We start from the raw sequence: 6431 nt of genomic DNA on the forward strand, positions 1-6431 counted from the left end.
TGGGACTTAAAAACTTCTAGGGATGGAGATTCCTCCACCTACTATCTATCCACTGTTGATCATTATTACAGTCTTATAAATCAAGTATTTGTTGCAGAGATAAAATGAAGCTACAATGAACCAACACAAGATTGCAAGGTCCAATTAAAAGTAAAAGCAGCACTAGTCTACTTCAGTACATGACATGTGTTGTACACTTTAAAGTATAGTCAGTTGAAGAAGAGTACAAAATAATCAAGTATTGTGCCAAACTGATCGCTGAATTTAAGATGTGTGTTTTTCCCGCCTCAAACTCATATAGTATATAGATGCCTTTCAAATGAAACCAAACCAGGGCCTTAATTGTAAGAGATGCAATAGTACAGAGTAGGTGAATTTGTGTCAGACTTTCAACTGTCTGCTTAGACGATGACAAAAATGATGCAGGTCTGCATTGCAATTCTGGATCATTGTCATTATTGTTTATGCAGACTGTCAGACGCCTGCCCATCGTGAAATTTCCCTGATTTAGCCTGTTTTCATGACCTTAAAGTAAGTTGATCCTAAGTGTACAATTATGAGAAGAGATGTTATTCACATCCAAAAGCAATATAAACCTGAATGTTCATGAAGTCAGGGCAATGTTCCTGAATATTGGTGGAACACGAGCACCATGGGCCCATTTAACTCATTACCTATGATTGTTGTGATGTCTGTCTGATTGCTCCTCCTGGACCATTATAATGAAATCCATGAGAGGGAGTAAATTCTGATCCCTGTCATACAACAAAGCATGATCTTCAGATCATGCTGCAAGGCATATGGTTGTTTGCACTAGTTTATACCTGGGGAAGTAAGAGTTTGTCTCTGCAGAGACATTTCCTGGCATATCTATAGCAGAGTATAATTGAATAATTGAATAATTGTAGTGGAATAAGTAACCATATGGTCATTATTGTGGTACTAAAGTGATTTTAGTTCAGAATAATAGTTCTGCTTAGGAAGTAGAAAAGTTATGCTGGAGTAAAGTCAATTTCATTTCAGAACAGACTCCCTACTTAGGGAATGGTTTAACTTTGGAAAAGTTTTAAGCAACTTCAAACAGCGGCATAATGGGGAGCCTAAAGAAACCTTAATAAAAGGCATTGTTACTCATCCCACCTATAAGTGGTTTCATTATACTAAGGAAGGTTGTATAGGACTAGCTTACATGAGTGTAGACTTTTTGCCCAGATGTAGCTTTAATCTTTATGGCTGTGAGAAGAGACCAGAATTTACAGAGTAACAATAAGTATGTCAGTAGAAGAAAAGTGTTATGCCACAGGACTATCAGGAACTTCACATAAATGGCACCTTGCATCCATATAAGACCTCTCTGAAGCAATGGGGACTTTTCAGTAGATATTTAAGGTGAGGCAGGAGCATTATTCCCATCTGGAATGAGTTTCTGGAAAGAACTGCATCAAGCTGACTGGTTGTGGGGATGTGAAAGTATGCTATTAGCGGATATAAAATGGGCCCTTTGAAAGCCAGCACATTGGTCACTGGGGATATGTCTACACTACATAGCTTTAAGTGGCACAGCCCTGTTGCTAAGTCAGTGTGTGTGAATGCTGTTTGCACTTTTGCTGACAAAAATCTTCTACCCCAACAAGTGGTTTTCTCTGTCCACAAGAGAGCACTCATGCCAATGAAGCAGCTTTCATGCTTACACTTGTGCAGCAAACTATCATTTATGGGAGGGGGTAAAAAACCCATGAACAACAAAAGTTGTGTCCATTAAATGCAAGCGTAGGCATAATCTGTATCTAGCTAGCTATCATAGTTGGGTTGGCAAGTGAATAACCTTCCGTCTGTAGAGAGACTGATGCACTAATGAGGTCATCAGCTCACTAGCTGGGTAGATGGGAAAAAGCAAGCAAGCAGCATGAAAGGCTGAGCCAGGTTGCAGGAAAGAGGTTCCATGTAACTACTGCTATGTTGTATGGTACCTGGTGCATAAACCAGAGTAAAGGACGTTTGGTGAAGGTACCCTGATGTACTGTTTAATTCACAAAGACAGCTTAGCTGGGACTTAACAGGGGGCTGTTCAATCAGTGCGCAGTTTGAATCTTGGTTACTATCAGTTAGTGAAGAATGATGGTTTATGCCTATGTGCTTATTTTTAGATTTTGGACGTTATCTTCTAGAGGGTTTGTTTCTGGTACAAGTACTTGTTCTGAAATTTGATATCCAACTGGAGGATGACTTACGTTAGAAATACAAAGATGTTATTCTGGTAGGGATTGGGCAAAACCTTCTTGAAGCTGATGGAAGCGATAGGCATTTTCCTTCAGGGCCAATGTTGTAAAAAATTTCAGGGAGCAGGAGTCAGGATGTGGGAGGTCTGCCCTACTGGACAGAACCAGAGCCTAGACTACTGGTTAGAGCCCAGAACTGGAACCATAAGTCAAGCTAGGGATCAGAACTGGAGTCAGAAGCCAAGCTAGGGGACAGAATAGGAATGAGGCAGGAGCAAGGCTCAGGAGAGATTGCAGCTGCAGGTATAAGTATTAAACAGCTAACCATGGGTCACTGTTGCTAAACTAAAAAACCTGTTGGCTCCTTACAGCCAATTAGTTGATCTTTTCATAGCCCAGCTAGATACATTAACTGGCCTGAAGCTGAGCAAATTAGCCCTAGATTCAACCAAGAGGACTCAAGCCCCTATTTCCTGACATGAAATAGTAAGTCTTTTGGAGTAAGACAGCTGAAACAGTAGGATCCACTCCCAAAACATAAGCTATATGCAATGCTGGTGAGAAGCTGAGCTGTATGGAAGGGGGACTTCACTGAACACAAATCTCTATTCTACATTTCCACAGTCACTTGTACCCAAAATGGATCCTAAAACAAACTCAGAGTGTGGAGTGTCTAACATCTTCATTTACTACTGACATGCAGTCATCTGTGGATTTAGTAGAAGGCAATGCATATCAAGAAGCACAACTCCATGATTTCCATTATGAGTTAAGGCCATGATTCCCCATTCACTTCAGATTGCACTTTCCACATTCTGCTAGGGCATCCAGGCATTGACTTTCCATTTTAAAGTACTATGCTCTACTTAAAGATCTACTCCACTCCTTTTATATTACCTACCTCCTCTGCTCTGTCACATGGTTTTAACACTGATAGGGAGAGGATACTCTCTGTTGAGTTACTGTCATCTTTGGATGCCTCAGCCTCATTGATTTTACATGATAGTGTGATACTTCACCAAGAGCAGAATTTAAGTCTTCTCCAACAGCCCCCTGCTGAAAGCACAAATGGGCAAATAGAATAAAGCAAATCTGTACATTCAGGACAAAAGTAGTTGGGAAAAGCACCTTCCAAAATGTGATCAATAGTATAAAAATGATACTCAGATTTGTACATTTTATTAACTTGAGTGTCCTCAGATCCTCACAAGAGTGTAATATACATATATACATTTCAGAAGCCTGATTAGTTTTGGCCATTTAAGGTCTAACATTCTTGATTTATTTTGGGAAATGGCTTGGGTCCTCAAGGAATTACAGCTTTATAAGTTTGCTTATAAAGCTATGTTTGTTTGTCTATGTTTGTTTGAATGGATCTTTAATTAAAGCTAGACAAAAGTAAAATTCCTGTCAAAGATTACATTGTAATTCCAGAACAGTCACAAGAACTATCAGCCTACTTTTATCCTTATTTAGAAATAGGAAGGCATTTGTTTTTGGGTAAACAATGATATTATGCACTCCGATTTCAAGACTTGGAGGAAGTCAGGGAAGCTGAGGAAATGAGCAAGTATAGAGCGGCCTGTCACACTTGCTCTTTATCTCTGCAACGTTATTGGGAAATCAAGAACAGACTAGAGACTAAACTAGAATATTGAAGAACATATGTTCCCAGATGGTTGGAGAGATTATTAATATTAAGAAAACAATTGTTTGTATTGCCCTAGAGACTGTTTATATACTTTGATTCTTAAAGCACTCGCCATTCCTCTAACACTAACCCCCAGAAGCACCTAGCTCACGCTTCTGAAAAGATGATAAGATCTGAATCAATTTCAGCAATAAACTATAGGTAGTATTTTGAGTCTTGAATGGAAAAACAGTAGAAAGCAGTTCTGTAGAAAACACTTGTGGGATTTTGATAGATATACAGCAAACATAGCAAAAATTTGCAGATATTCAAAGATGTCAATGGCAGTTAGTCTCCTAATTCCCACTGACTTTCAGTGAGAGTTACATAACCACCATTTGTGCCTTTGAAAATCTCCCCTAGAGACAACTGGTATTTGTCTGGATGTGTCAAGTTGCATGAATGGCAAGAATATTGAGACTATGGGCCCAGTTCTCATCTTAAATAAGAAAGTTATTTTGTGTTAGAGTCATGGAATTTGCTTATACTTGTGGTGAATGTTGCTGTGTGGGCATGGGAGCCCATGAGGCTTTGGCTAACAGCAATAAATGTACATTAGCTTGCCAATGATGGGGGTTTGGGAGTTTTTTGTTGTTGTTGTTTTTTTTTGAACACTTCAGAACCATAAGCAAATCCTCGCAATTATGAGAGCTCTGAATAGAAGTTTGTATATAACAGAGATATATTGGATTTTACTCATCACTTAATATGCTAATAAGTGGAGACAGAAGCCCAGCAGCATAGTGGAGGCTATCCTGTTTATTGCATCGAGTGTAACAGGTATGATTACCTGCCCTATGGGCGGGTGGCATATGTGTGCACCCGTTGCAAGGAGCTCCTGACCCTTAGAAACAGAGTTCAGGCTTTGGAGACCAGGGTGGCTGAACTGGAGGAGCTAAGGAAGGCAGAGAGCTACATTGATGAGCCTTTCCGGGACACTGTCCCACCTTCAGTCTGAGAGCCCCAGTGCTCTTAAAGAGGATGAAAGGCTCAGGGGGGCAGAGCATTCAATGGGAACAGAGGAAAACCATCCCAAACCATCCCTTCCAGAGGATATTGCAGTATCCTCTCGCACTAGGGATACCTCTGAAGGGGAGGGAATGCCAGTTGTTAGGAAGAGACAGATGTTAGTAGAGGGTGATTCAATCATTAGAAACATAGATAGTTGGGTTTGTGATGACCGGGAGAACCGTATGGTGACTTGCCTGCCTGGTGCAAAGGTTGCAGATTTCTCGAGGCATCTAGATAGGCTTATGTGTAGTGCTGGGGAGGAGCCGGTGGTCGTGGTACATGTAGGAACCAATGATGTAGGAAAGGGTAAGAGAGATGTCCTGGAGGCCAAATTTAGGTTGCTAGGAAAGAGACTGAAATCCAGGACCTCTATGGTGGCATTCTCAGAAATGCTTCCAATTCCGCGTGCAGGGCCAGGTAGGCAGGCAGAGCTTCAGAGTCTCAATGCGTGGATGAGACGATGGTGTAGGAAAGAGGGGTTTAGATTTATTAGGAACTGGGGACACTTTTGGGAGAGTGAGAGCCTATACAGGAAGGATGGGCTCCACTTACACCAGAGTGGAACCAGACTGCTGGCACTGAACATTAAAAAGGACGTAGACAGTTTTTAAACTAGAAGATGGGGGAAAGCCGATTGGTGTGGAGAAGCACATAAATCGGATGGAGACTTCTTAGAGGAGAATCCATTGATAGAGATTCTCTAGGCTGTAGTCAGAAAGAGAGGAGGGGAGAGGACAAACAAGGGGCCAGAGCAGACAAACAACCACATAGAAAGGAATCTAATACATCAGGAAAGGGCAGACAAATAAACAGTGGCAAATTTTTAAAGTGCTTCTACACAAATGCTAGAAGTTTGACTAATAAGATGGGTGAACTAGTGTACTTTGTATTAAAGGAGAAGATTGACATAATAGGCATCACAGAAACCTGGTGGAATGAGGAAAATCTGTGGGACACAATCATACCGGGATATAAAATATATCGGAAGGCTAGACCAGGCCGTGTGGGTGGCGGAGTGGCACTGTATGTGAAAGAGAATGTAGAATCAAATGAAATAAAAATCTTAAATGAATCATGTTCAATAGACTCACTATGGACAGTAATTCCATGCTCCAATAATAAGAATATAGCAGTAGGGATATATTATCAATCACTTGACCAGGACAGCGATACTGACATTGGAATGCTAAGGGAGATTAGAGAGGTTACCAAAATTAAAAACTTTATAATAATGGGGTATTTCAATTATCCCCATATTGATTGGGTACATGTCACCTCAGGAAGAGATGCAGAAATAAAATTTCTCAATGGCTTAAAAGACTGCTTCTTGGAGGAGCTGGTACAGGAACCCACAAGGGGAGAGGCAATTCTCGATTTAGTCCTGCGTGGAGCAGAGGATCATGTCCAGGAGGTAACTATTACAGGACCGCTTGAGAATAGTGACCATAATATAATAACGTTTAACATTCCTGTGGTGGGAAGAACACCTCAGCAGTCCAGAACTCTGGCAT

The sequence above is a fragment of the Pelodiscus sinensis genome, chromosome 2 (genome assembly GCF_049634645.1).
Source record: "Pelodiscus sinensis isolate JC-2024 chromosome 2, ASM4963464v1, whole genome shotgun sequence".
Lineage (NCBI taxonomy): Eukaryota > Metazoa > Chordata > Testudines > Trionychidae > Pelodiscus > Pelodiscus sinensis.